The sequence below is a fragment of the Anser brachyrhynchus genome (assembly GCF_964034855.1).
Source record: "Anser brachyrhynchus genome assembly, chromosome: 2".
Taxonomy (NCBI): Eukaryota; Metazoa; Chordata; class Aves; order Anseriformes; family Anatidae; genus Anser; species Anser brachyrhynchus.
In genome coordinates this window covers 81,413,746-81,436,724 of record NC_137695.1, presented here as the reverse complement: position 1 = coordinate 81,436,724, position 22,979 = coordinate 81,413,746, and the positions used below count along the sequence as shown (strand labels likewise).

The following is a 22,979-nucleotide window of genomic DNA, read 5'->3' as shown; positions in this document are numbered from 1 at the left end:
TCCCCAGCTCATATCCTTAACTCCCCCTCGCCCACTTCTTTCCCACCCCTTCCTCTTCCCCCTCTCCTCCACATTTTAGTGTCTTTACTGACCCTTTTCTTTAAATACCCAAGGCTCTTTCTTTGGTCTGACTTCCCCCATGAGCGCGACCAGCTCGGTCTCCGTTATGAACTACTCGACCTTGGCATCCCTCCAGCACCAGTGTGTTAAGAAAGACATTTTCTATTCAGCAGCTCTGACTCCATCACATGTGTCTCTGTAGAGTAGGTCAGAAGGCAAAGCCTGCAGAGTGTAATAATATTTGTACTGCTGTCTAATCCTAGAGGGAAATTCGTAGGAGGAAAGAAGCACAGGGAAGTAGAACCAGCTAAGAGGATGCCAAGTACCTCCAAATGGCAGGGCTCTTCAGTAAAAAGGGGAACAAAGAGAGACGGCTCCAACAATATCCACGTTGTTTCTTAATCTAATTATATTATTACTCTAAAGTCTGTCATCTCAAGAAATACCCCTCATAGGCTTTTGTTATCTTTTCCTTTTCCATAGGTAAAGTTGCTCACCTGGTTAAATAGAAAGCTGCTGGTTAAACAGTCCAAATATATAGCAGATGCACAAGGATACCTTGAGAAATGATTGCTAGAGACATAAAATCTGATTATTTTCCCCCATAGTTCCTTTCTCTATTTCCTCATGTGGTGCAAATACACCTCTGTTAGAAATGTCCCTGTTTTCTTTTGGACCAAGGCATGGTGGTCCTTTTTCAGCCTTTAATTATGGCATCCAGAAATAATTTAAACTTACATTTCTAAGAGACAAACACACTATAAAGAAGAGCTTTTCCTTGCTCCATGGAAGAAGCTTTATTCTTTCCAGCATTCAGGGTGAGGACTCGTAACAACACAGCTCACTTATCTATTAGAAATATCTCACTTGACAAACTTTAATCTATTAAAGTTTTAATGTAGAGGAATGAGCATCAATCATCAACAACACCTCTATCTGTGGCTTTCTGTCCTTCCATATGAAACTTTAAAAAAAAAAAAAAACAAACACAAAAAGCCTTCCTAATTCTTTCTGTAAAGACAAAAGTATTTTTTCTAAGTAATACAGATCCCAAAGTAAAACCATCACTTTAATTATGTTGCTTTAAGAGAAAAGAAACCTGCAAGAAAGAGATAATATAAAACAATCTCTGTTGTGAGAGATTTCTATAATTACTGTAGAAATGTTTGCAGCATGGTATTAAGGGCTAGTGTAAACTCAATAAGAGAATCCATAAGTATACATGACCTTGACTGCTGTCCTTGCACTGGTCTTCCTTGGAAAAAGTAGTACAAAATGCTGAGAATAAATCACAGGCTTTAATGTTACTAGTCTCTTGAAACAGTCACACAGATAATGCATTTTTCCTTGACACTTCCTAATTCTTCTTGTTTCCTCTGTAGAGTTTTTCTTTCAGTTGATCTGGATAAGATTTTTCAGTCTTGAAAAGTTACCTTCTCTCAAACCCTGTGCATAGTTTCCCATTTTTGCTGGTTTTGGTAAAGTGAAATATCCTGGGCTCAGCTCAGCTACCCAGAAGTCTGCCATTTGAGATGCCATTGAGAATCCTGCTTGGCTCCCTGCTGCTGGAGGTCTTGGTCACACTTTGGAGCTGTGCAGCTGCATAGAGTCTCTAATCCTCAGCGTAATCCTCACTGAGTAATCACCAAAAACATCTGGGAGAGATCACCAGTCCTGATCTACTGAAAATAGATTCCCACCAAAGTGTCCCAGAATCACACAACACTGTGCAAGAAAGGACAGCCTTGACATAGTTGGAGATCTGTTGGTGTTTGCAGACAAAGTGGTTTAAATACTTGTGTACTTAATCTCTGCCTTTATAATGGCAGGAGGAAAATAAGTATTACACTTGGGTTACCTTTTGGTTATTTGTTCGACATACATGGCATTGTGGAACAAGTTTTCAAGGTGGACACTGAAAATTTATTCTAAAAATATCAAGAATCATGAAAGTAATCATTTGGAGAAACAGCTCAACCCCTTCCAGAGAAGATAACTATTTCTGAAATGAGGAGAGGACCCTCATTCTGGGTCATTTCAAGTATGTCTTGAGACACACAAAATAATGGCAGGCAGAAGAACACTAAATATAATCAAGGCATCTTTTCCCCTTTTCTCCCTGCTATGTCTTTAATCAAATGTCTGGTCTCAAAATTTCTAAGAAATGTTCTACCATCCCCAGCCTGTCATTAAAAAAGCTTGCTGTTCTACAGAGAAAAGGTACCGAAGCATGAACGGTATGAGGGGTAGGAATATCCAATGAAAGTGGGAGGAAGAAGTGTCACAATCTCTTAATTAAAGAGATGAGGGTGCAAGAGCAGACTTTTCATCTGCGTATTGAGGTTGAAAAGCTGTATAAGTTGATCTGAGACTGTATTAGATTAATGCCTGTGTAAGTATGGGATACTGAGCTAGATGACCCATTAGGATGCAACATGGGAAAAAAAAATGATTAGTCTGAGGCTGATATGCAAAATACAGCTGTGGTTAAAGAGAGAATAAAGTTTTCTTGGGGATGGAGGTGAAAAGTTATCATATCCTAAAAGAAATAAAACACCTATAGCTAATTAATTTGCTTAGTTTTTTCAAAAGAATCTATGAAAACTAGATTTAAACTTTACACTCCTGCCACTTATTGGAAAGTTTGAATTACAAGGGGATAAAAAAAAAGAAAAGAGCACAGTAGATATCATTCTCCATGAGAGATGGGGATCAGGATGTTGTATGTTAACAACCATTTGTAAAATTATTTGCATTCAAATGTAGGTTTAGTTTTTTATAAATCGCATTCTACTTTTATTGGTGCTGGCAGATCATGTGATAAGAGATGTGCTGCCCCAACTTGACAGATGGAGCTGAAAAGCTTTATACTGCTTGAAAATAAATCCAAATAATGTGTGTAAAAGTTGTGGTGGACAGAAGAAAAGATTTGCTTGTGGTTAGACACAGATCCAAGGCAGGTATCATACCTGTCCCACTGCACGGTTTGTTCCTCAGAAGCGTTCACGCTCTTCAGGATTCCCCTTCCCTTTTGCACATTGGCAGTTTGAGCAGAAGCATTTAAGGGGAAAACTGACCACTCAGACCTACTTCAGTCTTGGTCAGATCTCCCCCAACAAGGGGAGACATCTGCTGTTCTCCTCCAGTGAGATAGAGAAGGTTGCTCCCTGCAGCCTCACTGACGTGGACCGGGAAAGCCTATTGCAGGTGCCACCTCTGAAGCAGCTTTCCACACAGCTCACAGGACATCAGCACAGCCGACATAGCATGCAGAATATATCAGAAAACACAAATGTATGTGGGGGAAGAGGGAAGCTGTTTGAGTGTGGTAACCCACGTAAGAGAGCTCTGCCCTTCCATTCTGCCTTGGATCGAGTCAGACTTTGAGGCCTGCAGTCTGCTCCACTACGACTACACAGAGAATTCCAGCTTCAGTTTTTGGCCTGGTTCCAGGCAAGATGAATGAGACCATAATTATTGACAGGCTTTTGCAATGCTTTTAGGATTCAAGTACACATTTATGTCACAGGTCACCAAGGTCTTCTTAACTGATTTGATTTTCATGATGTTCTGATTAAACATTAAGAAGGTCTGTTGGATATATTTGGTTTTGGTTTTCTAAGATGCTTTGTTTCTGACAAAAGAATTGCACACAAATCTGGAATAAATGCAGAAGGAATAGCAGGCAAGAGAAAAGAGGCATCTTTGAGCAGGGCATTACAAAGCACAGCAATCAAACACAGCATGGGATGATTTAACGACGTTTTCAGATGTGTTAGCGTGGCTGCACTTTGGAAAGCCCTAACTATTTCCAGGGACCTGCTGGAACATCACAATATAGGCTAACATTTTTCTTCTAAGAATCAGCTTGTTCCTTACAGGTCTCAGTAAGCTCTTCCCATCCTGAGTGCTCCATCTCATGAGGGCTTGTGGTTATTTACCAGCTCTGCAATGGGATGTCAAGCAATTGTACTTTGCTGAGTCACTTCAGAGGGCTGCACGGGAGCACTCAGCTCTGCTCTGCAGACTTCTGTGATCTCATTAGCTCTTTCCCCTCACAAGCGTCTAGTTCACCCACAGAAATATGTATGCAGTCTAGTCATTACCCCATCCCAGTTGCCTGGATTTTAATCGCTGCTCCATCCCCAGTTGTTCTGTGATGGGATCAGGCATAAAACAAATCTGCTCCTGATTCTTCCTGTCAACAAATGAACTAAAGGCCATAAACTATCCTCTTCTTAATCTACTATTTCAGCGTATTAGCTAACATAAACCTGTTCCAGTGACCCATGTAATAGCCATACTGACATTTTATGGTTGGTTTCTCAATCCCATATGTAAATGATTAAAAACTACAAGGGATTTGTTTATACAAATCTATTAATAGCTTAGGGATTTTTTTGTTTAGTTTTAGGGTAACGTATTCTGAGTCTGAAGTGCAGAGCGCATAGCAGTGGCTGGCGTCAGAAGCCACTGTAATATACATTTCAGTTTCCTCCAGCCAGCCACAGGAAGAAAATTGATGGCCAGTTCTCTGGGGCTCGTGTGTTCCTCCTTGGCTGCTGTCTCCCACGCTGCTGGTGTATTACTCTGTTTTCACTGCCAAAGAATGCAGGACATTCAAGCTATTCCAAGCAGCATCCTTGATGTCTGGATTTCATGGGAATGTTTCACACCGCAGTTATTGCTAACTGTTAACTTTCATACCTCGGACTGTTTTTTTTGGCAGCTTCCTCTGTTTTGCTAGCCGGACAGATGTAAGCCAAAGCAGCCTTTGCTGCAAACACGAGATGTGTTGCCATCTATCATGCTGCTGCCAACAGGGAGACCCAGCTGATGGCACCCTGCTATGTGGAAAAAAAGAGGGGAAAAAAGAGAGAAAGGAAGAGAAATAGAAAAGTTTTTTGAAAAAAAAATAGTAATCCATCTTTTCTGTGATCTCCAAGAAAGGCTTTCAACTCATTCCATGGAATAGGTTGGAATTTCAGCATCTTAGTGCTGTTAACAGGCATTTCGGCAATAGTGTGTGCATATCAGGAGCAAGGAGACAGTGGTTGTGTCTAAGAAATTCTGGCATTCTTTACAGTCTTCTCCGTATTATACAAAAGCTTTTTAAAGCAGTTACTCTCTGAGGAATGACTGGAAAGGCTTGGAAGAGACAGAGGGGGATATAATGCCATCTTTACTACTTGTACATCTCCTCTGCCACTAGAGCTGTATGCTGTTAGGTCACAAGCACAAGGCCGGGTTAACCATCCTGTACAGTTTTAGAGCTGGCAGCATGTCAAATATCCTCAACACTGGCTTGACATTGTAGGAATGAAGAAGGGGCATGGGAAGAGACGGATTATGTTTGAAGCTGTTCCTATGGTTGATTCGACTGATACCAGAGAGATAAAACCAAGATGCAAAGCTTGGACTCAGACCCAGAGTTTGTTGAGTTTGTCAGAGTTCATGGGTCTTCAGATGCGGCACTTGGTTCAACTCCTCAAATTAGGGGCTAGAAAAAGTTCATATGGAGATATGGTTTGCAATTTTCCTCTTGTAGAGCACGAAAAATTAGGGGTTTGGACTGGGTTCACATACCACACAGAGAATAAGCTATTGTTTATGTCACAATGAAAAAGAAAAAAAGATAATTATTATTAGGAAGCAGGGTCTACTTTCTATTCAAAACTCTGAAAATCCCACAGACTTTTTGGTGAGTAGAAAAAACAGAGCAGACAGGAATCTTTCAGCAGATTATTTAACAGGCTTTTCACACTGTTTTTCTTTTCATGCAGAGTGCTCCTATGTAGAGAGCTGGTTGCAAAGCGTCGTAGAAAAAAATGCTGAGCACAACGTGCTCCCTTGAAATATTGAGAATTCTACAGCAGCATTGGAAGAGGAGGCTTGCCTCCATCCCTGGCAGATCCATCGTGGCCACAAGCCACTTGCCTGTCTTCCTCCTCACATTGAAGTTATCATCCTAACCTCCCTCTGCAGTCACTGGAGAAAGAAGTGCACACCTCCAGAAGGTAAACTGGATGTTCAGATCTTCTGAGGAGTGGTTTTGCACATGGCATTAACCATTGAATTCAGAGAGTGTTCCTTGTAAACTCGGTAAAAACACCCCAAAGAAGTGCCATCGTTCTGCTGTAAACACTGAATTGATTAGACATCTTTGTCAGCCAGCTATTAGTACAAAACCAAAGAATATCAAGCTGTAAAGAAATTACAGATCTGAGAAGAAAAAAAAAAAAAAAAAAAAAAACGAAGAAAGAGAGAAAAAAAAAGAATTGGGTTCAGTCCAGTTCAGAGCTTTCCTGCTAGTATAATTATCTTACTGACAGGGAAGAAAAACACAAAAGCATTAATGGTTTGTTTGAGGCCACACAGGAAGCCTGAGAGAGGACTGGAATCTAAGACCATATCTTCAGCATCCAACTCCTTAACCACAAGGCCATCCTCCTTTTCATAGATGTCTGTTTTGGGGAAGAGAAATAGAGTAATTCTGAATCCCATGGGCCAATAAATCATATTACAATGACAAGCAGAATCAGTGCTTTATGCTGGCGTATTCTTTGCTGCATGCAATTACCTTACCAGGGATCACTGGGCTGCATTTATTGGAAGCCCAGTACATAATTTGGTGGAGATAATGTTTTGCTGTTTCGTTAGATCTATCAGTGAGCTCGGTGGTCTCTAAATCTATTGTCCACTGAGTAATGGCCCCTGTTGCAAAATCCTCCCAACATTTTATCATCATCTGCAATATGTTTTGAATTGACTTCTGAATGGAAAAGCAAAGGCTGCTGCAGATGAGGATGAACAATGCATCTGGCTAGAGATAGCTTGGACATACTGCCAATATGTCTATCTGGCAATACTTCCTCCTGTTTCTTATCACTCTTCTGCCTTGAAAGATTGTGATGGGGGAAGAAAGAAAAAAGGTTTTAGTAACTTCTTTTATACGTAGTAGTCTAAGGATCAAAGGTGAGGTGAGACAAGGCTGGTAGGGAGAGGTAATGCCTTATTTTAAGCTCATAAAATAAAAACATCTGGCCTAATAAAAGATACTAGCTCTACCCTGTATTTTGGCTGGAGGTCAGGGACAGAGAACTGCTCTGGTATTGCCTTCACTAGCTGTTGTTATAGTCATGCACATGCTGGTTCTTCAAAATGCTGACCCTTGCAGCACTCAGAGATGGAAAAAAATAGCTTACCATTTCTTTCAGCTCTGAACAGCAAATATTGAGCATTCCCCTGTAAGATATCTGAAATATTAAAGTGAATCAGTGTGCTGTGAATGGAGGATAAAGATCAAAGAAGTCATGTGTCTTACTCCAGACTTTCAAGTGGTAGAGATTTGGGAATTACTCTTCATGAGAAAGAGCAGGAATGACCATTTAAAACTTATCTATCTTTCAAAGGTAGTAGACATAAGAAAAGATGGGAGGAGAATATCAGAGTAATTTGTTTTTAAGAGTAGAGCTATGGTGAGTTTTACTCTGTATCTTTCCTTTCTGGAGGACAAATGACTGGGTTATCTGCACTTTTCTGAAGGGAGTGTGTGGGGAGAAAAGTGATGACCCCCTCATTTAGACATGCCCCTTCCATCTTTTCCACAAGTGTGGGATGAACCAGGTGAGGCAGCTGCAACTGGGCTTCTCATGCTGATTGTGCTACAAGAGCTGCTCACAAGCAGCAGGGAGTCTGAGACCATTTCTTTTCACAGGTGCTAATCCCACCAAGACATTGTTAACTAAGCCTGGTATTGCTGTCCTGCCAAGCTGCTTCTCATGATCCAACAAATCATAGTACAAATAATAAAGGAAAGAAGACAACCTCAGGAGCAATTCAGAATACCAAAAAAAGGGTTAATGGCCTTGCTACCCTGAGTCAATCTTTCTCCTGTGGCTCCCATGGAGATCCTACGGCATTTTGGTAAGCAGTACTGTGGCTAAATGGATATTCTTAGGAGAGGTAGGATGAAGCCTGACATGCACATCTCAACACTTCAACCAGGAGTTGGAATTTCATCAGCTCACACTGAACACTAAGTATGTGAGCACAGCTTTTGAAAATAAGGTCTCTTACTCAACACTCACGTGTGGATTTAGAGGTCTTGCTAAGCACGGTCCTCCAATTCTAGACAGAGATACATATTGACAAGGTGCTGACCAGGTCCCCCTTCCTCTTAGCTCATATCCCTGTCCTACAGGAATTTATAGGCATTTCAGGACCTTTTGAAAACTGTAGATGTGCTCTGACTACACTTCACGCAAATACATGAGATTATCAGAGGCCATGTGTGGTATTGGGCTAGCTGATAACTTACGACTGTTTCTGCTCGACAGTGAGAGAGACTAAACAATTTAACACTGTCATAACCCATTTCTGTGTTTGAAGTACTAAGAGAAACCATATGAAATGCAATGAGAGAGACAGTGTCAAACCTTACGCATAGAAAGCACCTTATACTCATTTTAGAGTGAAATAGCTGACCTCCACATCTTCTGAGACATGCAGGGGGTGTACCCTACTTTTGTAGCCTTCACCTTTCCAGTCTTGTGACTGTTTCAGGCTCAGGCTTCAAAGCTGCCCAAGAAAGACCTGGCCAGATGCAGAGATTATTTGCTAAACATCCTGAAAATATGCAGGTTTGTGAAAGTTGTGCCTGGCAGCAACTTTTACGCTCCCTCGCCAATGGAAAACAAACCTAAGTGCCAGAGGCTGTTCAGTAAAAGTTCACTAATAAACTTTGAACTGTTAAAGACTGTGTGTTATAGGTATTCTTGTTAGCAGTGTGTGTTATGTTTGGCTTTGAAAATACCCCAGCTTTCGTTTTATGCAAATGAACCAGTCAGAGACATCTGACAAAATTTTGGAAGGCCTGGCAGTATGGTTTTTTGGACCCTGCTGCACTTTGGAGAGAGGGAGCATGCATATATATGCAAACTAAATTAACCAGAGGTTGTTTTCTCTGCTGACATGAGCTCCATAGAAACGGACTGCTCCTCCATGCAGGCTTATAGTAAAGGAACATGCTGACACCTGCTCTGATCCCAGGTTAAGAGTATTTCATGCTCAGGAGAAGCCACCTCACTGCAAGCCTACTACAAGTTCAGCATTCATATTTCCCATTAACTGTGGGATACCAAGGAAAACCTAATAAATACGAAGCAATCTATAAAGGGACAGTGCCTTAAATAGTTGTAAAATTTACATCAACATAAAAAACTTAATCCAGATGTTTGTGACTGGATTAATTACTTGTAAGTGTTCAGGTACTGCTAGTCAACAATTTCTTGCTTGTAAGTTGTTCACCAGGGAACTACTTTCTCCACGCACCATTTCTGCTGTGTAATTCATCACTTAGGTCCCATAATATTGTTTCTGATTCCTGGCTGAGTAACTAAACACTTTTAGTCCTGTGTGTGGACACATTTAAACAGGAGCGTAAGGAAGAAACAAGTGAGAAAATAGTGAAAAGACAAGAAACATTTTTCAAACATGCTAACAATAATTTAAAGCAGTCATAGCCCAAATATTTAAGGCAAATCAAGTCTTTGTGCAATCATTCACATCTGAATCATCAGTTAAACTCAAAGTTTGGTAAAGCTAGCCATTTAAACAAAGAATTTGGTTACAGATGCCACTCTCACTAAAATCAACATGTCCTGTTGTCAGACCTCTTCTACTTCAGTGCAGGATGGTCAATATGGACATCTTTAGGCAAAGGGAGAGAAGAAAATCATTACCTTTCTCCTGTGTAATTCTCTTTCCCATTAGAGTGAGGCAGGTTTTGCTACACTGATTGAAAAGTATACTTAAGAAAGGTACTGCTTAGGTTTTGTTTCACTATGAAAACTCCCCGCCATAAGGCTAGCTATAACTCTTCTAAACTATCCATTTTGAATGACTGTCATTAGGAAAGAATTTAGTGGCTTTGCATTTCATATAAGGTAATGTTTCCAGAGGATTTTTGGGCAGCAAATAGTAACTTTAAACAGTCCCAGGGGAAGTCTGAATGACGTATAGCATTCAAAGCACCTGAAAGAGTCTGTCTTTTACCATCAAGTTTAAAGCATCTGTTACCTTCTTTTTCTCGTCTACACCCATTCTTCCAACACAGATAGGAGCAATTCCATCAGATTTCTTTACCATTGCCCTCTCCATTACAATTCTTACTAATCCTACCCAATCCTATCCTACTACCTTACTAAGTAGTAACCCTAGTTACTACCTAAGAGATGTAGGAACCGCAGAGCAATAGAGTGGACAATCCTGTAGAAGCCCTAGGGATATTTTGAGAGAAAACCATTTTCCTTTAAATATTGTATCTTCAATGCCCAATAGTTGGCATGGTGAAGAGAGGGAATGCTGTTAAAAGATTTGAACCCAATTCTGTCCTGATATAAGTCTACATATTACCCATTTACAGAGCCTGCAGGTTTGTCCCATAGTGTCCTGTTGAGGAGAAAAAATACCTCACATGGTATGCTGCTTAATGGAAGTGCTGTGTAGCTTTACTGCACACTACCTTTCAGCATCTTTTGAGATAATATAGAAGCATCCAGTGCTCCACATGCATGGGCATATGGGGTTTTCTTTGTACTGACGGAAATCATATATAGATGAAAGTTCCTGGGAATAATATCTTGTCTGCTCCAGGTTTGAGGAAAGCTGAGTTTTCCAGCTGAGTTCAACTGTTTTTTCTTGAAACTGAAAGAAAGAAAGGGGAGGGGAGCAGACAGGTTTAAGGGGCCAAGTTCTATAACGTTCAAATCCAGCAAGTTTGAACAGGTTGAAAGTGAGGATAGAATTTGTTACATGGATGAAATTATGGCAGTACTTCCATCATCTCACAGCTCTGGCCACTCTGAAGCCAGTAGGAAGCAATGTGGACCTTTCTTGCTTAAATTATTTTTGTTTTGGAAAACACATGGTAAGACAGCAAATTTTTAGTGTTCCCAGGATGGATAAGCAGGTTTCTTGTATGGGACAGAGGGAAAAAAAAAAAAAGAAAAAAGAAAAAAAAAAAAGCTTATATTCAAAACCTCCTTACTGAATAAAACACATAATCTTAGTTGTACTTGGAAGACAGATAAAAATAAGGCAGAAAATAACTGGTTTTGGAAGTGCTAACACGTTATTTTACTAGTTTTCAAATATTTTAACTAACATAACTGGATTCCAAGGGCACTCCAGTGCAGGCCGCAAAAACAGGGCAGGCTACACACAATTTCTAGGTAGAGATAGATAAATAGATCCTACTACAGCACACATTAGAATTTGGATGAAAACAGTATCTACCCCTCAGTCCAACATGAGAGTCATAGCCAGAATATACGCCTTTTCATTCTATCTTTCTATGATTCATTCAAATCCTCATATAATCTGGCACAGTTTCATCAGGACAAGACAAGAAAGCCACTTTGGAATTCACTATAACATTTCTCAAGGAAGAATCTCTGCACTGAATTGGGTAAAGATGTGATATGAACTTTGCACCTCTTACTTCCCTGATGAGTAACCACAGCCCACAGTTTAGAACACAGATAGCAACTTAAGTTTTTACTTTCTGTTTTGCCAACAATTCCAAAAATGTACAGAAATTTTTAGGTCAGTCCAAGATAATTTATTTCTTTTTCTCCACTTGGCCAGCACACCAAAACCTCCAAACCTCAAATTAATCATATCCTTCTTGTCTCCAATACTGTATCCCACCAGAGTGACCAATACATGTCTTGGGATTGCACTGTTGTAGTGAACTGATCTTCATCCATGCTTCATCTAATAATGGTCAGGAGAAGAATTTACAAATTTAAGGTCCTACCAAATTATTTTAAAAGAAAACTCGAATGTAAAAATATTTATTATACCCAAGACTGTAACCAGAGTTCCAAAATAACCAGCATCACTTTAAATATGGCTGTTTCATCTATTGCATTTTTTATTAAGTTGAGTCATAAACATGAAACAAAAGGAGTAAACAGTGAAGTTATCACTGAGGGTGAGGAAGCATTCCACTAATGATAATATCTGTGTTTGCAGTGCCTACAAAGAAGGTTTTTAAATAGAAGGAAGATGTGTAGGGGAAGAGGAGAGAAACATATGACAGAAACAGTTGTGGATAGCAAATATTTTGGCCACTTTTTCCTTCTCATTCTTGGCCACAGAATTCTCAGGTAACTTAAGACAGCACTCAGTCTCCGAGTGGTAATATGCTTTTGTACATGGATGAACATTTACATGTTCATGTATGGATGAACAAACAGTTTCTTATCTTTTGAGCTGTTCTACTCCATTACCCTTCAGCTAAAGTTTTCTCTATCTTGTTTTGAAATGCAGACTGTGGTTTAGAAATTTGATTGGAGCTTATGTGTTTTTGGTTTTGCACTTACTCCAAAATCTTCAGCTTACTGCCTGTTCCAGGCTCTACTTTAACAAAAAGCAGAAGCACATATTTCAGTACAGCTGAGATAAAATAAAACTATTTAAAGACTTATAGCCACTTAAGAGCTTTATAGATTGAGGCCTAACAGAATTGTGCCTTAAAAGCGTGGTTCAAGAAGGAGCAAGCAAGATTAAAAAATAAAGTAAAATAAAATTAAAAATAAAATAAAAAATAAAAAATAAGCTGTGTTTCTTCTAAGCAATTGTACCTCAGGGCAGAAGGCTGCATTTATCGTGGCACAGCAGAAGACAGATTTTCACACCGGTGCTGTGTGCCTGAAGCTCTCCATCAGTAATTGTGCATCTGCCCTCCAGAGGAGATTCCTTTCTAAAATGACCCACAGTCCCCACCTGCTGTCTTTTCCACCACTGTCCTACATGACAGAACTAACACTCCTAAAACATAATAGAGGATTTTCACACTTTAAGGTGTCTCCCCATAATTGTTCTCATGTTGTACAACTCTCAGGGTTCATGTACAATCTCTGCACCAATTTTTCAACCAGATGGTTGTCCCCAAATATAGCTGCTGAATGACACATTAAAGAGTTTGCAACAGGATATAGATTGCATGTATAAACGTGACATGAAGAATGGCTAGGGATGAAGCCAGAATGAAGTAATACTGCAACTGAAAGAGATGGTCCCACTTCAAAACCTCACTTCTTCTCCCTCCCTCCATTTCAAGGGGTGAGAAACAACCTTAAGTATCGAGACAGAATGTTAATCTTTATATGTAACATTTATTATTTTTTATTATTACTTTAATGCTCAAACCTTAGACTGTAGCCAACTCTTGTTAATTTTTATTTGTAACAAAATTCATATATGACAAATAAAAAAAAAAAAGAAAAGAAACCTATGAAGATGTGGATAATTACAACTGAGTCTTACTGACATCATAAATCATGAAAGACCCTAGAAGTACTTGTAACTATGTCACTCTAAATTTCCCTTTGGGTATTCTGTGTATTATTACACACACTCTCTCTATAAATGCAGATTTAAAAACCCCATGAGTTTCAAATAGCACTTTATTACAGAGCATTTAAATCATTTTTGAGAGCAAGATCAATTTAAGCATGCAGAATTTTTATTAGTAGCACAAAAGAGGAGTCCAGCTGTTCCTATGGAGCAAATGTGTGTGAACCAGGCTTCAGAGCAATTTCTGCTGTGCCAGCCACAGTGTTAAATGTTGGCCAAGAGGGACTTGCACAGAACAGAGTGAACTGAGTCTGCAGCACAGCTGAGGCAACACTGCCCCACATTTTGCATTTCTTATTAGAATGACCTAGTCCCTGAATCACCCAAACAAGCCTGTCAGAGACCTTGATCTCACAGCAGCAGGCACTGTGCAAAACACAGTGTCAGAAGCTCCTCTGGCTCTCAGAATACTAGAGGTGTTTGGGGTGGAGGGTGGGAGGGAAGGTGTCAAGTCTAAGGACAGCATCTATGTCTTGGCAACCAATTACTTTGATCAATGTAACTATATTATAGACTGGCACATTAGTTGTTTTACCCAAATATGTGAACAATGGATTTTCTCAAAGTCAGGAGCTCACTATTAACTGCCAGGAATATACCTCCTATTTTGGGAATCACTGCTGCACTGAAGGTAGCTAAGTAAGTCACCATAGGGCACCCACTGGAGCTACCAGAGTTTACACCAGTTATGAATTTATCTGCTTCCAGATGCACTTTTATTTCCAACAAAGGGCTCTTCCAATGAAATATGTGCTTTTCTAAGCAAATGAGGTACATTTACCAGAATAGCCGATCTTTTTCTCTGAATGCCCTAAAAAATCCGACAGAAAAATGGACTAGGTCTGCCCTAGTTGGCCCCTGATGGCAATTGCAGAGTGAAAAGTTTTAATTGCCAAAAAAAGTCCCTTTGCCAAATTCATGCCTTTATGGAGATTGTCAGCAATTTTCGGTTTCCGTCCAAAAAGCTGCCAGAGTGAAATCCAATCACTAATGACAGCAGGATAAAAAGTGCACAGACTGGCTGTCTGAATAGCAGTTTATAATAGAACAAAAATGTTGTGGATTCTACATAGTTGATTCATGGCAAGCTTTTTAATAGAACATACATTTTAATATCAAATGCCCATCATTTTATCCCCTGGCATTTCTTGAATGCATGGAAAATGTTGGCCTGGAACACGGAAAAATAAAAGTATTGCTCACAGTACATTTCCCTTTCTCTAGTGACAACTGAACAGTTAATAAATGGATTAGAAGTGGGTACTACTGGAAATGCAAGCATGTTTGAATCCTTCCCAGTCTAGAACACTGGTTTTGACTCATGCATTTACCAAGGCTTCTTTATACTTTAAATGTCTTTCTCTGCAATAGGAGAATAATGCAAAGAGACTATGGCAGTCCTTTGTTATGTTTTAGCTCATGTCTCCCATCATGGGACTGATCTGCATTAGCAACTCAATGTAATGAACTAGGAATTGCATTATATTAGCTTACAGAGTTTTAAAGTGAAATGCACTGTATGAAGGGATCCATAAATATGATTTAAATTGGCAGGTGGTAAGGAGGGAAAGCAGGACCTTAGTCTTTTGCACCTTTAAACACAGGCATTTCTGACCAGCAGAACAACTGAGATTTTGAGCATATGAAAGAAGTTTACACTTATACAAAGTATTAAGTCCTCTTCCTCTGTTTTTGATAATTAGATTAGTTTGAGTTAGATGAAACACAGATGAAAGATAGAGGTACACCTGTCTTTGCAGCATTTATATTCATTGAGCTGCACATGCATGTACATGCACATGCATTCACTCAAACATTCAGAGCATTATCTTGATGTTTTATAAACTTACTGCTTAGTGTAAGCTAGAATTTAAAGATACAAGAATATAATACAAGAACATAAATCACACGTCTCCTTCATTCACATATTGATCTATAATGTCACTATATATTTACCTGCATGTGCACTGAAGCCAAGTATATGACTCTAATACAAGTTTATCTTTAACTATCATTTTAATTCTTGTTGCAATATGCAATTCCGGCATAAGACTTTACTGAAGAGAGAAATATATGCTGTGGTGTTAGTACATCATAGAGATTGGAAACTGAAACGTCTGTTCTTGGTCTGTTTTAATGAAATCATTTGATGCTTACCTTGTCTCAGTCAAATCAGAGCTAACACCTATGGATTTTATTAAATTTATTTCTCTCGTGAATTTTCATCACCTCTTTAGGATGTCTCATCATATATAACAAGACACAGGGAATACTATTTTGCATTTATGCCCAAAAGCTCTTGACATAGCTACACTCTCCCTTAACACTCAGGATTGTTGATATGTATTCTTGTTTGGTATTCCTCTAGATTAAACACAAGTACTGTTTGGACAAACGCGGTGGTTCTTTTGCCACAGAAGTATTAAAACCTGAGAAACCAAATGAAAAATAATGTAATTCTTACTTTTGGAACATGTTATGTCTGTATTTATTAAATATTTTGTTTTGGATGAAACATTAACAGAGAAGACTGGCAGGAATTTTCCCCCCTGATGATGTGGATAATAAAATAATTAAGATCAGAAATAAGATCCATTCAGCAAGAACAGCAGGACAGCCACTAAACCCTAGAATATTAATAAAGACTTATCTGTACATCTTCAAAAACAACCAACGGGGGTGAAAAAAAACAAGCAAACAAACAAAAAAAACACATGAGCTCCTTTTCCTCAGAAGCAGATTTTGGAGAGATAACATTGATTAGTGTGGGAAATAATCACATAAGTTGATGAAAGCTCTATATAAACATAAGATGTCCTTTGGGCTCCATTAAGAAGAATCTCAGCTGTTACAGGGGAAAAAAAAAAAAAAGAAAAAAAAAAAGCCAAAGCCCTGGTTCACTTCAAGTCAATTGGAATGGACTCATGGTATAAAAAGCTATGATGCACTATGCCTTGGGAACACAAAACGTTTGGGCCCTAGAATTTAAAGCACTGAAGAAGACAAGGCAAAATATACTTACAGAAGGCTGAAAAAATCTATTATTTTAAACCAATGAAGGGATGGAAGGTAGCTTTTAAGTCTCTCCAAGAGAGTTCAGCAACAACATAAAAACCCTTTGCAATACTTCAGCTCTTTTGGAGTTCTTGTTCAACAGCTGAGCTGTTCTCAAGCTGGTAGGCAGTTTCATCTCTCTGTGTTCATTACTGTGATTACTGTCTGTTCTTTCCCAGAGCTCCTTTTTTTTTCTTTTTGTTGTTTGTTTGTTTGTTTTTGTTTTAAATGGAGAAAAGAGTCATCACAAAGCCTTTGTGTAAGAACCTGGAGGACCTTAAGACCTGGAGTGGTTGTAAGTAAATAACTGACACTAAACAGAAATATTTTAAACTATGTTAAAATGAGGAAAACTCACAAACAAATATATAGTCCAGTAAATTAAATTTCCTTGTGCTATACAAATAACTTTTTAAAAATATGTCTCTCTAAACTAACAGCATATACTTCCAGTTAGGGATTCTAGTTTTCCCCTCACTACTCCCCGTACTTTGTCTTAATGACAGTAATACACCTTCCACCTCAATGCAAGCCTTCGCTAATGACAATTTTGCTTAACAGTGCCATAACGCCAACCTGCTGTACTGTTTGGTTGATGGCTGCTGTTACTTCTTGTTATTTTACATTACACTTTTCAAAATAATTTGGCCATTGTACACCTTCTTGTTCAGGCTTGTTCAGTCTAATAATACTAGATGAATAATAGATGTCAAGAGATTTATTCTTTTTCTAGACCTGTCAAACTAATCAGTTGATTGTTGTTGGGAGTTGCCAAATTCACATTTTATGTTCCTTAGCTTCGGGAAAAGTGGTTAAAACAGTGACAGACCAATCCAGATACTTTGTTATTAGAAAAGTCCAAGTAATAATAATTCTTCACAGAATTTGCTCCCAGCCATCCTGTTCAAGTGAAACATTTTCTATGCATCTCCTCACAGCAATACCATGAAAGAATAATGTGACACATGAAAGCCATCATGGGAAAACAGCACTGCACTTCTGCATGTCTTTAGATTGTTAATATCTCAGCTCCACTACTTTTCCATGGAAAACACTTTCCTTCTCCCATCTGCCAGCGTCCACCTCTCAAGGATGCGTACTAGAAATGAAGACCAAATTGTACCTAAAGTTTTTAAAAAACATATGAAAGCCTGTCAACACAAAATTATAAACATTTGCCAAAGACCTATTTGGATAAAACCAAATGTGCAGGGCAGCACAAAAAACATCATTGTTTTGATTCAGCAAACAAGCTAACTATTTTCTTATATTTAAGTGGCTGGCTATCTTAATCATTATTAGCCATAAACTTACCCATTATTAGATGATTAATATCTTACAACTCCTCTCTTTCAAAACTATTCAGAATTGTTTGGTAAAAAATCTCATTTTATACATCTAGATTGCTCTAAATTTACTCATAGAAACAGGAAAAACTATTCCTGGAAGAGTCTGGTTAAAAGTATTTCTGCTCCCACTCCCCTTTCCCCATCCCCTCTTCTGAGGAGAATTTGAGTCCCACTTTAGTCAACACTAGCTTCAGCATTGACCTTGGTGGAGCTGGAATTTCACCCCTAGAGTGGCAGGAAAGGAAACTGAAGAAGCATTAACCTCGTAAGTCTCAGACTAAAAGACAGACAGGAAAATAGACTAATGGAGCCTCAGCTTGAAATGTACCAAGATAACATACTAAGCAAAGGAAGAGACCATTACATGCATAGCACTTTACATTACTACTGAAAAGATGGACCACCCTAGGAAAATACTTGCAGGCATGGGAAAAAAAAAAAAAAAGTAAAGAAGAAGAAGAACATTAAATTGAACTGAGTTATTCTGCTTTATTCATCAAGGAAAGGACTCAATATGTTGTTTATTTTAGTCTGGGCTGTTCCATGGCCTCTCAGTTTTCCTTAACACAGGGCTCATCCTTACAGTTGCAAATGATACATCAGGCAGAAACAGTTCATAGTGATCTTACTGAACCTTATTTCTTTGATTTTTCACATCTTATTCAACTCTCTAGTCTGCTGGGTCCCAATCTATACTGTACTTTTGTGTATTTCCTCCCTGCATATTTGAAGATGAAAGCAAAAGGAAAGGCATTGTTCTTTACTCTGTCAAGCCCTCCGGCGTATACAGGAGATCATCTTTGCTAGCTACAGATTTAGATATTTCCTTATCTAGGGAAAATCCTCAAGCAAATTCTCAGAATGTTTCTAAAAGGATTTAGAAATAAGCATAATAAGCATAAAAGACTAATTGGCATTTCTCTTGCAGAATAGCAATGCACTATAGACCCAATCCTACAAAAGCCTCACTGATATAAAAATAATACCTTTTATTCAAATTTGCAAAGAAAGCCTCTTCCAAGACTGCAACCTTTGCTAAGGCTTAAAAATAAATAAATAAAAAAATAAAAATTGATTTTCACACTCTGCTATACTTAATGGCAATTAAAAAGACCAATCAGTCTCTAGTCCTTCAGTGATTGATCCTTTGCAGACACCAAACATTCTTCAGCTCTTTGCAACATTTTCAGGGGACTCGTCAAGGTAAAGGGAAATGACTGTTTATATTACAGATAGGAAGCCTTTTATAACTCCAGAGAATAAACAAATCCACTAAAGAAAAATGGTAACAGGAACAATGTGAATTTTAGAAGGGAATGCATCAGTCTCCACTTATTTTCCATGACTGTGAAAACAATAGCAGGGATATGCAACCGTATCTGACACTTCATTATATCAAGACCAAATGAACTTTTTTTCTAAGGACATAAATCCAACTCCCAGTACTCCAGTCAAATGCAAGTCATGTAGTTCATCACAAGTAAGAAGTTTCTGCTACCACTGCCAACGTACAACTTCTTCTTCTGCAGGCTCTACCACAGACATGTAGTTTAACACGGGGTTCTTTCCAATGGCAAATATCTCAGTTACTCATCAGTGCAACTGTGCACTGATGTCTTACTACACAAGTTACTACAGCTGAGGAACACATTATTTCTCCTTTTTTCGTTATTTGAAGAATATGATATAATCCTTTTAAATTCAAGGCACTTCAAGTGAACTATAGTAGTATTGATGCAGTGTTGGTTAATACCTTTTTTTAAAGTGTTTCAACATGAAAATTACAATCAACAGAGCCACAAGAACTCTTCAGAAGACTAAAAAAGGTGTCTGCCTCAGGGTGAACCAGTTCTTTTGCTACGCTTCACTGACTGTATTAATGAGCTCTCCATTAATTATGACAGGAGCATAGATATTAGCTCACATTTACACAATTGCATGCAGAAACTTTAATTTGTGTCTTAACTTGGAACTGAATCCCATGCATTGTTTCCATCCTGAAACAGTTCAGCACCACTTCAGTTGTGCCCTGCAGTAACTGAATCACTTTACTGCCTCCTCACAAATGCCAGGTCCTCAGCACATCCCTCCTATACCTTTCCAGGAAACAGCTGGCACCATGCCTGGAGGTGTATCAAACTCAAGCTCTTCTTGAGCAAGTGTCACTTCCAGCCCTTGGGGGTTTTAAGAGTACAGTGGCAGTTACTTCCAATTGCAGTAGCATTGCACAAGGGTAAGGATAATTACTTGCAGGCAGTCTGGTTGAAAGCCAGACATACCTCCCTCCTGCAAACACTTGAGCAATCTCTAAGGCATTGAGCAGTAATTCAGTAGGCCCTCAAAATGATCTAATGTTCAGTAAACATGTTGCCACCTTCTTCACAATGATCTCAACACCTCACCATTGTGAGAAGCCGGTTCTCTCTGTAACACTCAAGTTAGATCTTTCCAGAGCCACTTGTCAACGCTATATCCAACAGAAGATATTTCAGGACACCTTTTGAGATGATAATCCCTCTGGGCACTACCATTTGAAAGAACAGGACTGTTCAAGAGAGAGACTGGTCAGTACAGCAAGGAGACAAAAACTTGCTCTGCATGATAAACAGCCTCATGATGCCAGGGCAAAAAAGATGACTATGCTAAGTCCTAATAGACCTAAGCACCAATGTGTAACAGCCTAAGGGACTGGTCATTCTTCATACCCCAAGCCTTACAATGAGCAAAGGCCTGCTGTCACGACCATGATGTAGCCTGCATGGAGCAATGGATCTGAAATCACTTGGTTCATATTTCATTGGGTGCAATATACAGTCATCTAGCTTGCTCTGTCACACCACTCATCATACTCTGAAACAGGGTCCCTGTTGAACTTTTTTGGATTCAGCTGTTGCACGGCAATAATATGACCTTATGAGACATCTAAAAAATGTTTTCATATATGAACCATATTTTTTAATTTCTGCTTTCAATCTCCAAACAAAGAATAGTTATTCTGTAACATAATAAGAGCTATTTACTGGTATTGAAACCACAGGCTTACCGTAAGTATTACAGCATTCAAAATGCAATGTAATTCTTCTCTTTTTCTTGTTAGCCCATAATAATTTATTTCCATAATCACCTCAGCACTGTCTCACAGTTTAAGAAAAAAAAAAGGGGGGGAGGGGTTGAAAAGCAGACTGTGGAATACTTGCATGTTGCTATTTAAATTGCTGTTTAATAGATCAACAACAAGCTTGTGGGTAAAAGCAACTTAAGTCTGACTGGCATTTAATTCTCCTTTTCTTTTTTACTTCTCTCTCCAACTTATTTTTTTCCAGCTTTGTTCCCCCTAACACACGTACACATACATTCTCACTAGCTCACATAATGATACTGACCACTGAAGATCAAAATATCGGCTCTGTACCTTGACTGCAGCAAGAGACACAGTCTTTCTTTTTCCCCGATGTCTTGTTTGGAGAGTCTACCCACCTGGCTTTTCCTCGTGCAGTAATGTAAAGTTTGAGAAGGAAACACACACACAAAACCCAACCCCTCTCCCCTGCCCCCAAGAAAACCCAGGCCTCAAAATCCAAACCCTTCAATTCCTAAGCATATTGGAGGCATGCTTATTGTCTGGGCATGTTATTCTCTTGTTAGGACTTAGAAGACTAACTTTATTTACCGTACATGCCTGAAGCCTGATCCAAGGCTCTTTAATATCCAAGGGTTCACTCCCACTGCCACTCTCCCTAGGCTTTGAATCAAAGTTGAGCTGTGCTTCTCAAGCCAATTGTGCACATATCTTGCCAACTCAAAACCCAGACCTGTACAGATTAGTCAGTCCTCCCCTGCCCTGTAGGTGTCACTGGGGCAGCCTGACCCCTGCCTAACCAAATCTGTCTAACTTCTTGAAATCCCAATCTGAACTCACAATTTTTTCTGACTGATACATCTCCAAACTGCCCATTTGCTGTAGGCTCTACATTGCTCCCTGTGCTGCTTGTTGAGGAGCAACAGAGGATTATGGAAACCTGTTTATACCACTCAAGTTACACACCACTCCCACACCAAAAGTCCCTGCATTAAAAAACAAGTAGCATCCAAAGCTGTCTGTTGGTCTAAGAAGCCTTTTTGTCTGGCACAAATGACTGTCCTTTGATTATGATGCAGGACACTGGCTGATGTTTAACAATTTAACCATTATAGAAGTCAGCACTGGTCATAAAAGGGATTAGCAATTTCAACAAAATAATCTGGGTATAACAATGAACCAACAGGACTGAGGAATTTACTCTGAGTGGCTATCTATATACTTTATTTTGCTTTAAATTTACCTGGCCTTACTGCTGAGCTCATGACTTTTGCTCACATTGTGTGACAGGATCAGTGGAGAGGAATGCGTTTTTTATTTATTTTACACTACAAAGAGAGCATCCTTTGTATGTCCATCAGTCCAACCTCTTCTAACATTGCACACACAGCTATCCTAAGGAAAATAGAATTTCCAGAAGAGAATGGAGTCTCTCAAAGCAGACTTACTGACAGAGTATGCTTTCAGTAAGTTAATAATGTATTTTAGAGTTTCTTTTTCTCCAACCATTTATCCCAGCTTCTTTTCTCCCTTCTTATTTTACTCCATCTTCTACTCCTGCTCCCACAAAGTTCCCATCCTCTCAGTTGCAGCAAATGATAGGCCAATTATTTGAATGACTGCATAATAAGGGAAGAGAAAATGTCTAGGAAAGGTTGATATAAGGGTGAAGGGATGCTAGTAGAAGTGGAAAAAAAAAAGAGATGAGAACTTCTAAATGTAATTCTAAAGGGTTACATTTATTGTCTATAAAATGATCTATGAAATGTTTTCACAGATCTGCATAACATAATCAAACAAACTGAGCTTAACTTAATTGGTCAGGGTGCAGGAACATATGACAGTACATTTGTATTTACTACACTTGGATTTTCAAGAAATGTCTCTGTTTGATCTCTGATTTTGCTATATTCTGAAGGCATGGCAGGGACAGCCTGTTATAGTTTGTTGTTGTGCAATCAGAAAAGTTTCCAGTTATCCTTCAGACCAACACTACAGAACATAAAGACCTT

General features: G+C 39.0%; 1 long non-coding RNA gene across 2 annotated transcripts in view; it reads right to left on the bottom strand.

Annotated features, from left to right (window-relative positions):
- Nucleotides 1-21,934, bottom strand: part of LOC308188881 — a 50,361-nt gene extending 28,427 nt beyond the window's left edge. For both annotated transcript variants that reach the window (XR_013945831.1, XR_013945832.1), the window contains exon 1: nt 21,301-21,934. This is a non-coding gene — a long non-coding RNA (uncharacterized lncRNA). The remainder of the gene's footprint in view (nt 1-21,300) is intronic.
- Between the last annotated feature and the right edge of the window lie 1,045 nt (nt 21,935-22,979).